Source organism: Dipodomys merriami, unplaced genomic scaffold (genome assembly GCF_024711535.1).
Source record: "Dipodomys merriami isolate MVZ:Mamm:240054 unplaced genomic scaffold, mDipMer1.0.p SCAF_297, whole genome shotgun sequence".
In the NCBI taxonomy this organism is placed as follows: Eukaryota; Metazoa; Chordata; class Mammalia; order Rodentia; family Heteromyidae; genus Dipodomys; species Dipodomys merriami.
Genome location: NW_027204459.1, coordinates 160,353 through 174,376, shown reverse-complemented (window position 1 = coordinate 174,376; position 14,024 = coordinate 160,353).

The following is a 14,024-nucleotide window of genomic DNA, read 5'->3' as shown; positions in this document are numbered from 1 at the left end:
TTCTTTGTATCAGCTCTGAGGTAAGAACTCCTATTATCAGAGAGAAAACATGTTCCAACTTGTAAATATCTGTCACTTGATTTTAAACAACAAAATCATCCACAAAAGGTGCAAACAGTTAAAAAAATAAAAAAGACACGTCAACCATGGGCTGGCTGAATGCTTGCTTGTGGTGTGGGCAGGAATAAGAACACAGCTTGCCACCTTGCATAGCTTCAGCTCGAGTGTGTGCTGAGTTGGAATTCCAGTTGCTCTTTGTGTATACCTTCAAATGATTGGAAGTGCTATGGTGACAATCTATGGACAACTGTCAGCAAGAGCTGACAGCTACTAGTGACAGCTAGTCAGTGGCATACACCCTGAGACCAGGGTGTTCTCATTTTGAGATCCTTAGATAACTCTGTCTGTGGAGACCATCTTCTCAAATGAGGTCAATCCTAAGACTTGTGAGGATGTGGATTTGGGGGGAAGTGTGTCTGTGCATTGCCGACTTGGAGATGCAAATGCCTCTGTCCAAAAGACAGGCTTTTTTTTTTTTTTTTGGTTGGTCATGGGGCTTGAACTCTGGGCCTGGGCGCTGTCCCTCAGCTCTTCAGCTCAAGGCTAGCGCTCTACCACTTGAGCCACAGCGCCACTTCTGGTTTTCTGATGGCTTATTGGAGATGAGAGTCTCATAGACTTTCCTGCCCAGGCTGGCTTTGATCCGTGATCCTTAGATCTCAGCCTCCTGAGTAGCTGGATTATAGACAGGCGTGAGCCACTGGCACTCAGCAAGACAGGTTTTGTTTGTTTGTTTGTTTGTTTACAAACTGACAAAAGCAAAGCCCTTTCTCAAGCCCTGTCATTGCTGTGCCAGAATGGGTTTGCGTGGCGCCAGGCAGGGGCCTCCTGGCAGCGCTGCTGTGTGGGGCACTCTTCTCCCTGGGCTGTATGGTTGCTCTATGTGAGGCTCAGGGTACAGGAAAAGCACAGTGCGTTTTGGAGAGCAGCATGTGTGATGAGTCTCTTCGTTGTCAGACTGGCCCACAGCCTCAGTTTTTCCTTGGACTAAGTCTTGTAATAGTGATCAGGGATCTTATAGACAAACCTAGATAAATGGAGCACAAATGGAAATTCAGTATGCATAAATTTATTGAGTATATAACACACAAAATTATAATTTTCTGGAGTATATTTTCTGTATTGCTGAAGGATTTGAGAAAAGAAATTAAGAGTTAATCATTCATTTGGATTCCCTTGTCTCAAAAGAGTGTGTTACATGGCAGAATTAATAACAGGGTTTACATTTTATTTCTCATACCGTAATAGAAACAACACATAAGGTAGAGATTTCTCATAACCCTCCTCTGCATCAGCAGACCACATCAGAGTCTATGTTTTGAGTACCCAGAGTCAGAGTCTACTTTAGTCCTCACTGTATATACCTCCTAGAATAACACAACTATGATTTAAAGTTTTAGAGTACAACCAAGAACTACAAATGGCAAGAAACAATTGCCTCATAATTACTTACTACCTAGTAATCTTTAGAAAATCCAAATTAGATTCAAAGAAAGAAAATCTTGTTACGTTTACAGATGCATTTTTGTTTTGGTATAACAGTGATAACTTCAGAATAGCAAACCTTCATTAGAAAGGCCTAGAAATTCAAGGAAGGCTGGTGATATGTTCCCTGCTGTGGGTTTCCCCTGGCTTTCCTCCTTTAGCCATCAGAATGCACAGCATTGGTTTTCCTTCCTTCCTGGTTTAGTGGAAGAGCCAGCAGGGAATTGTAGTCTGTACAGCTTGAAGATGGCAGAATGGGATGATAAAATAAAAACTTCCTGACAAATAGGGTCAGAGTGCTACAAAAGAATGAGGAACTAAGAACATAGCAACAATATAAACAACAAAGAACATAGTATTAATTGAGACATAGACCAAATGGACCTAGTAGACATCCACAAAGTATTTCATCCAGAGTACATATTGTTCTCAGAAGTTCATGGATTTTTTTTGTTGTTGTTGTTGGTCGTAGGGCTTGAACTCTGGGCCTGGGCGCTGTCCCTCAGCTCTTCATCTCAGGCTAGCACTCTACCACTTGAGCCACAGAACCACTTCTGGTTTTCTAGTGGTTTTATTGGAGATAAGAGTCTCACAGACTTCCCTGTCTGGGCTGGCTTTGAACCGTGATTCTCAGATCTCAGCCTCCTGAGTAGCTAGGATTATAGGCATGAGTCACTGGCACCTGGATATGTTCATGGATTTTTCTTCAAAATATACTGTAGGACATAAAGCAAATATTAGCAAATACAAGAAAATTGAAATAACTCCGTTGTTCTATCACACTATAATGCAGTCAAACTAGAACTTACAGAAGATATTTAAACACATAGAGACTGAACGACACATTGTTTTGTTTTTAATTTAATTTAATTTAATTTTATTTGTGAACATACTGTACAGAGGGGTTACAATTACATGGGCAGGATAATGCGTACATTTCTTACCAAGCATTGCAGCCTCCTCCTTTGGTTTACCCTTCACATCCCTTCCCAGCCTCCCCCCTCCCCTGAACGACACATTGTTAAGTGGTTAGTAGGTCACTGAAGAAATAAAGAGAAATTAAAAATTCCTGAATCTAATGCAAATTCAAAAATGACCTATCAGAACCTTTGGGGTATAGCAAAGGGAATGGTAAAAGAGAAGTTTATAGTTTGAGTACACACATTAAAAACAGATCTCTCAAATAAGAAGCAGAAGAAAGGAAGAGATTCAAAAAAGTTGGAGATTAAAAGAGGAATAACACAAAAATAACAAATACACAAATGAGGGAATACTTCAAAAACCTATACTCAAAGGAACTTCAAAGTTTAGAAGGGACAGGTAAATTTATAGATACCTTTGACCTACAGAAATTGAGCCTAGGGGCTGGGGAGGTGGCTCCGTGGTAGAGTGCCCCAACAGCACTTGGTTCTCTGCAGTAGAGCACTTGCCTTGCATGCCTGAGGCCCTGGGTTCGATTCCTCAGCACCACATAAGCAAAAAAAAAAGCTGGAAGTGGCGCTGTGGCTCAAGTGGTAGAGCGCTAGCCTTGAGCTGAAGAGCTGAGGGACAGCGCCCAGGCCCAGATTTCAGGCCCCACCACTGGGCCCCCCCTCAAAACAAACAAACAAACAAAAAAACAGAAATTGAGCCTAAAGGCTCAAACAGATGCCTGTCCAGATGGAAACAGTGATAACGAATCTACTAACAAAGAAGTCTGGGATCGGACTCACAGCCCATGTCAGGAGACTGGGACGGCTCTAGAACTAGCCCCACCCAGTACTTGTTCATCTCTCTCCATGAAATACAAAGAGAAGGAACTCGTATGAGGTATTACATTCATTCTAACACTGACCAGAAACACACAGAGACTTATAGGCAATTGTTTCATGAACAATGATACAAAAATTCTCAGTAAAACTCTTGCAGGTCTAATTCAATAGCACATTCATAATCAGATGCCATGGTCGAGTTGGTTTAATTCCAGGGATGCATATGTAAACCAATAAGTGTAATATGTCACATAAAGAAGACATGCGTGAAAGCTTTAGGATGATTTCATTTGATGTAGAAAATGCTCTTTGAGCCACAATTCCACTTGTGGCTTTTTGGTGGATAATTGGAGATAAGAATCCCACAGACTTTGCTGTCCAGACTAGCTTTTAACAGCAATCTTCAGATCTTTGCTTCCTGAGTAGTTAGGATTACAAGGCATAAGCCACCAGCACCTGGCTCAATATGTGTATTTTTTTTCCCCCAGTCTTAGAACTTGAATTCAGGGCCTGGGCACTGTCCTTCAGTTTTTCAGCTCAAGGCTAGCACTCTACCACCTGAGCCACAGCACCACTTCCGGCTTTTTTTTCTTTTTGCTTTTTCTGTTTATGTGGTGCTGAGGAATCGAACCCAGGGCCTCATGCGTGCGAGGCAAGTACCACCGAGCCACCTTCCCAGCCTCATTCTCATTTTTATTCTTTAAGTGAGCGTTATTCTTTCCTAGGCCCCATGATTTTATTTATTCTTCCTTTTTCATGTAATATTCTTTCGTAATATACTTTTCATGGTGGGCTAAATGTTCACGAATTGGTTTAGATTTTGCTTATTACAGAACGTTTTAAATTCTCCTTTATTTTTATTTATTTATTTATTTTTTGGGTCTGGTCGTGGGGCCTGAACTCTGGGCCTGGGCGCTGTCCCTCAGCTCTTCAGCTCAAGGCTAGCGCTCTACCACTTGAGCCACAGCGCCACTTCCAGCTTTTTTTTTCTTTTTGCTTATGTGGTGCTGAGGAATCAAGCCCAGGGCCTCAGGCATGCAAGGCAAGTGCTCTACCACTGAGCCACCTTCCCAGCCCCATCTCCTTTATTTTTAAAGAATAACTTTTTTTTTTTTTTTTTTTTTGTCGGTTGTGGGGCTTGAACTCTGGGCCTGAAATTATTTTGTTTCAGGACTTGAAATATGCTAGACCATACTCTCACTTTTAGAGTTTCTGCTGAGAAGTCTGTCAGGTGTCAAGTCACTGGACACTGCTCTCTTGCAGTCTTTTTCTGCACTATTGGCATTTTAGTAATGATAAGGTGATGTGGGGAGAATCCTTTTATGATCATTAGAGGTTCTAAATGCCTCTTCTACTTCATATCCCTTCACTTGAGAAATTACCAGCTGAAGACCTGTTGCTTTGATTCCCCCCCCCCCCCCGCCCGTTTTCCTGCATCTGCTGGGACGGTCATCTTTCCCCCCATTTTCCTGGGACGGTCATCTCCAGCTTTGCGTGTATCTCTTCTAGGGAGTTGAGAGCCATTTCCCCAGTATTGCTCAAGAGAAATCAGTCGCCACCAACACAAAGCAGGTGTAAGAATACAATAAAAACCAACTTATGATAATAATTGACATGAACAACCATGAGGAAAGAGACAGAATAATGTAGAATAGACTATGGAGTTAAAAACAGAAGGCTGAGCGCCAGTGGCTCACAGCCAGAGCCCTGGCTACTCAAGAGGCTGAGGTCCGAGGATTGCAACTTGAAGCCCGGAGAGAAGTCTGTGAGGCTGTCTCATTAGCTGCCAGAAGCGGGGCTATAGCATAAGTCCTAGAGCACAAAAGCTCAGGGCCAGCGCCTGTGGGGCTTGAACACAACCAGCAAGAAAAAAATTGAATTACAAAATAAAGGATGTGTAACAAAAATTAGATAAAAGAAAAGAAAAACAATACTAAATAATCATAAAAGGAACAGAGGACTCGCAAAGCTTATTTCTGGGTCCCTTAGTGGAATCTGCCTGGGGAGAGGGGCTGGAGTCTATGGTAGTTTCTCTCTGTCCCCAGCAGCATGTGGTACTGATACATGGAGGCTGTGGACGACCCAGCAAGTCCATGTTGGCAGGGGCAGGGCTAACTCCCTTCCTGGAGTCCTGGGAGTTGTCTTGTAACCCATGGGGCGAGTTTCTCACTCACTCCAGAGAGGCCCCGTTCTGTGCAGCCTGAGGAAGTCCAGCATTCAAGCCGAGAGGGTGTCAGAGTGGAAGAAATGAGCAGAGCACTGAGTTCCATCCTAGAGGGGGAGATTCCAAGTAGCCATGCATGCTACCTTCCAGTCCCAGTGTTTTCAGAACCTACCCTGAAGGAGAGAAGCTGGGGATACTGGCAGGTGAAGCCGATTAACTAAAACCTGCCGACGGTTACGTGAGGTAGGAGTTAGAAAGGAGTGAGAAAGTGAAAAGGACAGAGAATGAGGAAATATGCACAGATGAGTAAATCTGTGGCATCACAACTTTCAGAAGACCACCAATAAGAAAGCCATCTTCAGTGACGCCAGGGACAACTATTTAACCCAAAGCCACACTCTAGGCAGGGTGATAGAGATCAACTGCGGCACGGTCTTCACTGCACACCTATGCCCTCGGCTCACTCTCTGCTGTGTTTCTTTTCTGATCAACTTTGCTGTCATGTTCATGTCTTGCTTCAAATCTTCTCTTGCAGGATGCAAGGACCAGCGTCATTTAGCTGCCCTAAACTTTTTGGGAACATATTTGGTATGTTGGCCAGGAAGTGAGGGAGCAGGTACTTCTTTTTCTGACTGGGACTCATTGAATGGTTGCAGTGTGACTTCATCTGACCCTATTCACCTTTGAAAGTTCCTCTCTCTAAATACTTCACAGGAGGGATAGGCCTGAGGCGCACTGGACCATCTGACCCACAGCACTGACCTGTATCCACTTGACCTATATCAAGTGCTGAGTCCTGGCTGGTAAACGCTGGCTGAACTGCAAGGCACTGAGGTAGCCTTCTAGCAAACCTGGTCAAAAATTCCAGAAAAGGAGGCAAAACTTCTACAAGTCAAACCTAAAAGGTTTCTAGAAGAGACTCATTGGACCATAATACATTGTGTAGACACAAAGGGGCCTGCCAGAGCATGGAGAGTGGCTGGAATAAACCCTCTCACAGTGTAAAAGCAAGCAGCCTTGTTTCTCCTGCCAAAACACTGGCCTGGGAGGGGAAAAAAAAGGGAAAAGAATAGCTCCCTTCCTCTTACCTGTCCTTTTGCTCAAATAATTAACATGTTCTGAGAATTAAGTCAGCTGTCTTCACTAGGAAGGAAAAAAAAGCAAGATAAAAAGCCTGAGACATCAAAGGGCTGGCATAACACTGGAGGCCTGATTGAACCTAGAATTAAGAGAAGAAAATAGCCTTTTATTTGAACTGCAACACCAAACATTTTGTGTATGTGTGTGTGCCGGTATCGGGACTTGAAGTCAGAGCGTGACTGTCTCTTAGCTTTTTCTTTCTAGGCAGGCACTCTACACTTGAACCATACCTCCACTTCCATTTTTTTATTGGGTAATTGAGATAAGAATCTACAGACTCTGCCTGGGCTGGCTTCAAACGGTCGTTCTCTGATTCCAGCCTCCTAAGCAGGTAAGATTATAGGCAAGAGTCTCTAGCATCTAGTCAGGCAGAACATTTTGAAAGGGCACTTGAACAAAATCAAGGCAGAACCTTCAGCCCTACAGTTCAAAGAGCTCTGTACTAATAGACTACTGGTAGACAAGTACCCTAAATGCTGGATCTTGAAGTTACAGTAGAAAAGAGATTATTCCATTTTACAAAAGAGAACCAAGTTAATTCAGATTAAGTGGGCTCCCAGGGAGCACATTCAGACACACCCTTAAAGATTCAGAGCTGGGTAACTGAATTAGTACCATTCAAAGGAATGGTTAATGCCTTCAGTTCCTGATAGTCACCACCCTTCCTTTGCAAACACTGCCATCTTGCCCAACTTCTTCCCCTAGTAAACTTGCCACACAGGTGATATTGCCGAACCACAGGTTTTCCCTGTCCCTTGGGCCCTTGGGTGGAAAATACTCCTCCCTGTGATACTGGTAGGGAGAAGCTTGTGGTACAATCGATCTACAGACCAAACACACATCATAGGGTTCCTGCCTGAGCTGAGGAGATGGGGGAAGACAGCAACAGAGGAAATCAATCAGACTAAATGATATGTATGTGTGAAATGCTGTGATAAAACCATGGTACAATGTGTACCATGTACAATTAATGTACGTTACTGTGTACTTAAGACTTGTACCTTTGTACAATTAATATACATTAAATTTTTTAAATGAGCCAGGTGCCTATGGCTCACGCCTTGTAATCGTAGCTACTCAGGAGGCTGAGATCTGAGGATCACGTTCAAAACCAGCCCAGGCAGGAAAGTCTGTGAGATTTTTTTTTATCTCCAATTAACCACCGGAACACCAGAAGTGGTGCTGTGGCTCAAATGGTATAGTGCTTGCCTTGAGCTGAAGAGCTGAGCGACAGTGCCTAGGCTGAGTTCAAGCTCCATGACCAACCAAACAAAAAAAAAAAAAATTATAAATGAATGACAAAAAAGTAAAGCAGGCTGTATTGGGAGAGTGGGGAGAGTTAATGGAGTTAATGGAAAGGTAAATGAGAGCAAATATGATGCAAGTACTTTGTAGGTATGTATAAAAATAGAGCAATGAAGCCTGTTGGAATTTTTTTCTTTTTTTAAAATTGTGATTAAATGATTACATAAATTTCACAAATTCCACAGTATTGTGAGATAGTGCTACTTAGATAAAGTCGCAAACACATTCTCACCTTCATGGGGCAAATTGTCTTTGTCGTGGTCTATAAAGTTTGTGAGTTCTATAGCTTTGACAGTACAGCTGTGTCTTCCACTTTGGGCGATGATTACATTTCTTTCCTTTTGCTTCATGTCAGCTGTTCCCTCTTTCCCGCTCATTCCTTCCCTCCCATCGCTGTCACTCAGCTGCTTAGGTTGTTTTGATCAGTGACCAGTGCGGCTGATGGGTCCCGCTGTTGTATGTTTTCCCCGGTTTCCCTCTGTTTCTGTGTTATTGGAATTTTTTTTAAGAATGAAGAGGGAGTAATTAAGGGGGTAAGTTTGACCAGGATACATTGTATACATGTATGGAATTATTACAAAGAAATCTGTCTTTTATAACTAATATATGGTCATAAAAAGTTTTTTTTATTGTGCTGTCTTTGAGCCTATTTGTGCTAAAGGCTAGCACTCTACCACTGGAGCCACAGCACCACTCCCAGTTTTTGACTAGTTTATTGGAGATAAGAGTCTCACAGGGACTTTTTTGCCTGAGCTGGCTTTGAACCAAGATCCTCAGATCTCAGCCTTCTGAGTAGCTAGGATGACAGGCACCCAGCTGGAATTCAACTTTTTGAACAGAACTTCAACACATTGGCTTAGGAATGCTGCCCATAGATAGCTACAGCTCAGGTGCTGAGCATGTACTAGGCCAGGTCTTCTCCCTCTTTTCTCTTGAGGGTCAAATGGGTACTGCTGCTGAGTGTGAACACACTTCCCAGCAAGTGGACTCATCTTTCTGAGGATCAGTGGCTTTCTTCCTGCCTGCGCTCTGCGCCCTCTACTCCTCCCTCTAAGGCCGGAGCTTGCTGGCTGCCTCAGCTTGGGAGTGCTCTGCGTTCATGGCTCAGGAGACTGTCACTAATGCTTCTGGGTGAGCTGGAAGCAACATGAGAGGAAATGCCCAAGGCCGCGAGATTCTGTGGTAATACTGCAGGAGCCCCACTCTCTGCTCCAACCACTAAGACAATGGCCCTTCTGGAGCACCCTCTCCATATCCACGGGGCCACGCCTAGGGAGCAGTAGGTGCCTACCTTGTTAAAATGAGATCGCTGGGTGCTGTGGCTCATGCCTGTCATCCTAGCTCCTCAGGAGGCTTAGATCTGAGGATCATGGTTCAAAGCCAGCCCGGGCAGAAAAGTCCGTGAAACTTTTTTTTTTGTCAGTTGTGGGGCTTGAACTCTGGGCTTGGGTGCTGCCCCTCAGCTCTTCAGCTCAAGGCTAGCACTCTACCATTTGAGACACAGCACCACTTCCGACTTTTTCTGCTTATGTGGTGCTGAGGAATGAAACCCAGGGCTTCAGGCGTGCAAGGCAAGCACTCTACCACTGAGCCATCTTCCCAGCCCTGAAACTCTTATCTCCAATAAACCACCAGAAAACCAGAAGTAGCGCTGTGGCTCAAGCGGTAGAGCGCTCGCCTTGAGCTGAAGAGCTGAGGGATAGTGCCCAAGCCCAGAGTTCAAGCCCCACAACTGACCAAAAAAAAATTGAGATATGGTTGGTCTTCCTTGCTTTGTTGTTGGGGCTTGAGCTGAGGTCCTGGGCACTAAGTGGTAGGCTCTACCACTTGAGCCACAGTTTTACTTCTGGCTTTGAAGCTCATGGACTTGCCTGCCTGGGCTGGCTTCAGACTGTGATCCTCAGACCTCAGCCTCCTGACTAGCTAGGATTACCGGTGTGAGCTACCAGGGCCCGGGATGATCTTCCTTTTTTGCTAGCATGCCTAGAATCTTTGGTCTTTTCAAAGTGCAAATACTTTTTGTTATGTTAATGAGGTGGCTGCTAAATTGGTAGCAGCCGCTAATTGGAGTGGAAGGACCAACGCAGAATTGGAGGTGAAGCTTCATTCAGCCTCATTCCTAACTCCCTCTCCTTGGAGATGTGGAGAGACTGATGGTTGAGTGGATCACTAGTGGCCAATGATTTACTCAATCATGTTTCTTCTTGGTGACTCAGCATGGAAGTCCCTGGAGTGCGTAGCCTCCTGTGGGCCTGGAGCTCTAACCCTGCCCACACCCTTTGCCTAAGCATCTCACATCTGGTGTTCACCAGGAAATGTGTTTTCCCAGTTTGCAGAGCCACTCTTCTGAATCAAAGGACTATTAGGAGGGAAAGTGGGAGCCCTGAACTGTGGTAGGTCAGTCAGAAGGGGGAGTGGAATGATTGGGCCTTGTTATTGGCACTGGAGAGAGGGAAGTGATCTCAGGACCACACCCTCCACCTGTGTGGTGGGGTGTTGAGGTAAACTGTCAGAAATGAACAGGAGAGAGGACACCCAGCTGGCATTCCCACAGAATTGTTTGGTTGAGGGTGTGGAGACATTTCCACTTATTCTTGGTAACAGAGGCCAGATATGTCTTCTGTATAGATTGTTGAGTCTGTGTAGATATAGAATGAAAGATTAGAAAAAAAACACTTTGTTTTTCCTCCCTATATTGTCAAAACATGAGTGTGGGGAACTTTGGAAGCAAAGACTCGCTTCCAAGTGAACATTGAGCCACGTTCGTGACATCCCTGATTCCCGGAAGTGGCAGTAATATGGGACATGGCTTGTGGAAAGAGGATTGCAGAAGCTGAAGAAAATGTTCTAGAAGGGCATATGCCAACACATTTGACCAAGGCTGCAACCTAACCAAACTTCTGAAGAATAAATCCTTGGGAGGATCCAAAGGAGCCTCAGCAGCACATCTGCCATCAGCCTGGTTTTGAGGGGGAAGATACAGTCTGCTGTACCTTCCAGAAGGCAGGTTGGTGCCACCAGATGACACCAAGGGGTCTCAACTAAAATATTTCAGCCCAAATCTCAAACTACCTCTCATAGTACAGAAGGGCTTGTCGTATTTCTTGTCAATATTGGTGTGATAACTTTAGCAGCACAGGTTAAGGCTGTCTTCAGTTCTATAAAGGTTGACAGTGTCAGAGTTCAAGCCTTCGGAGCCCTTTGAACTCCTTCTGGTGAATTTTATCCTTCTTTCTTCCTCCATGAGGATAAGTATGTTTTAGTTAGTCTGTGTCTATTTCCAGGGTAGGTTGAAGCATTTTCTTGACCTTACAGTTTCTAAAATGCCATTCTATATCCTGAATGAAGACACCCTCAACAAAGTGAAGCATGGTCCGTGAGGCCGAATGACTGCTGGATGGCCTTCTACTGGTAGTGCTACACCCACCCAATCTGCAAGGGTAACTGTCCTGCCTTTGCCAAAGTTTAGCAGTGTGACTTCCCAGACTTTCAGGAAGGGACACAAGGGAAAGACTTCAGTTTCATGTCAGCCTATTGGATAATAAAATTCCAGGCTCCAAAAGAACTTGGATGCTGCCAGCCTTATCCAATGGCTCACCTTACGTCTTGATGTGCACTCATTTTGTTAATAAGTCATACGTAGTTCTTTTCTTTCTTTTTACATTTTACATGCTGTCCCCAAAGAACTTAGGAACATCTGGAATATTCCAACCACTGATAACAGGAGGAAAATTGTTAGAAAATCTAGTTACTCTTACAGTCCCTCTTGGGTGCAATATATGTATGTTTTTCTATAAAACAGCAAAAGACTATGTCATCTTAGAATTCATGGGAAAATCTTAACCTAACACCATGCTATTATGAATGTGAGGTCTGGTATTCACTAAGCAAGTAGAAAAGTGTTATGACTGTAGGACTTCCAGGTCTTATTTATCCACTATTTAGATACTCAAAAAGGACAAAAAAAAAAAAAATTGAAAAGCAGAGTTCAGCTCCAATTTTGACCTAAAGATCCCTCAATAGCTGGGCACTGATGGCTCACTCCTGTAATCCTAGCTACTTAGGAGGCAGAGATCTGGGGATAATGATTCAGAGCCAGCCCGGGCAGGAAAGTCTGTCTTATCTCCAATTAACCACTGGAAATCTGGAGGTGGAGCTATGGCTCAAAGTGGTAGAGCTCTTGCCTTGAGCAAAGAGCTCAGAAACAGCGCCCAGGCTCTATGTTCAGACACCATGACAAAACCAAAAAACAATCGAAGCTGTTTTATTTCTTCATGTAGAAAGGTGTTTTTTGTTTTTTTTTTTTGTTGGTTGTCGGGCTTGAACTCTGGGCGTAGGCGCTGTCCCTCAGCTCTTCAGCTCAAGGTGAGCGCTCTACCGCTTGAGCCACAGCACCACTTCCGGTTTTCTAGTGGTTTATTGGAGATAAGAGTCTCACGGACTTTCCTGCCCGAGCTGGCTTTGAACCATGATCCTCAGATCTCAGCCTCCTGAGTAGCTAGGATTACAGGCATGAGCCACCAGTGCCCAGCTTGCAGAAAGGTTTTTAATCAATAGCACTTTTTCCTGGTAGTGACCAGAGGATGCTGACTGCAGGTTGAAGCAGAGTCTCAGGTCTGGGATGCCATTTCCCCTCCACCTCTTAATCTCAAGACAGTTCCACCTTTCTTTTTTTTTTTTTTTTTTTTGTCGGTCGTGGGGCTTGAACTCTGGGCCTGGGCGCTGTCCCTCAGCTCTTCAGCTCAAGGTGAGCGCTCTACCACTTGAGCTACAGCACCACTTCTGGTTTTCTGGTGGTTTATTGGAGATCGGAGTCTCACGGTCTCTCCTGCCCAGGCTGGCTTTGAACCGGGATCCTCAGATCTCAGCCTCCTGAGTAGCTGGGATTACAGGCGTGAGCCACCAGCGCCCGGCAGTTCCACCTTTCTTTTGCTACTAGATAGCTTATTCTGCTTCTTTCCTTTCCATGAGTCTCTCGGGTCTGAACTAGTGAGGACACCAGGGACATGATTTCGTAGCTCAGTTGCTCTGGGGCAGTTAAATATCAGATATCATTTCCCCAACCCTGGGTCCTGTTCATACCTCCTCTAGCATTTGCACAGGGCAAGATCCTAGGCAAGTCCCCCATGGAGGGTCTGGGGTGATGAGAGGAGACAAAATAAAAAGAGAGAGAGAGGCTTTTAGAGGTGATTAGGTCATGAAGGTGACATTCCCGTGGGTAGGATTAGTGCCCTGATTTTAAATCAGGTCAAAGGGAGACCTATCACACCTGTCATATAGGATTATAGGAATCAGTTGGCTTTCTATGAGGAAGTGGCCTTTTACCAGACACTGCGTGCCAGTGCATTGATCTTGACCTTCCAGCTCCCCAAATTTGGTGTTTATAAACCCACTTAGAACATGTTATTTTGTTATAGCAGCTTGACTGTTCCTTTGTAACTTAGAATGAGATGACTTACATATTTAGGGATCTCACCTCTTCTAGACTCTGTTATACTAAAACAGACTGCCAAAAATATTGTCAGGACTCATATTTACCCAGGCTTGCCTCCAAAAGGCTAAATCTGTCTTGACACAGTTTCCTAAGCAGCTTCTTCATGACATTGTGTCCATTGAAAGACATCTGAGAAATTGTTCTCAGGTATTGCAACTTGTTCTCATGACTCACTAAAAGGCAACTCGGAATTTCTACAACTGGAGGACTTCCCAGAAATGAACCTCAAGCTTCAGAGTTTATATGCAGCCATGCTTAGGAAGTAGGTGGCTGAAACTCATTTTGCAGAAAGTTCCCAACAAAGACAGTAGAACAAGGCCTTTGCAATTCCTGTTTTGTTCTCTCATCTGTTGGTATAATTACTCTAAGTGTCTGATGCTCCCTCATCATTGTCATCATTGTCCACTTATAATAGCCTCCAATTTGCTCTTTTCTTCCCCCTTTTTGATAATTGTTAGACTAGAAAATACTATCACACTGAGGAATGTTTGAATGTGTGTGTGGTGGATCAGAAAGACCTTCCTAGAAGAGGTTCAGCAGAGCTCAGACTTGAGGAGCAATGAAGTAGAAATTAACTCAGGCAATGGAGCAGGAATCCCACAAACAAGTGTTGCATAGTGTTTTC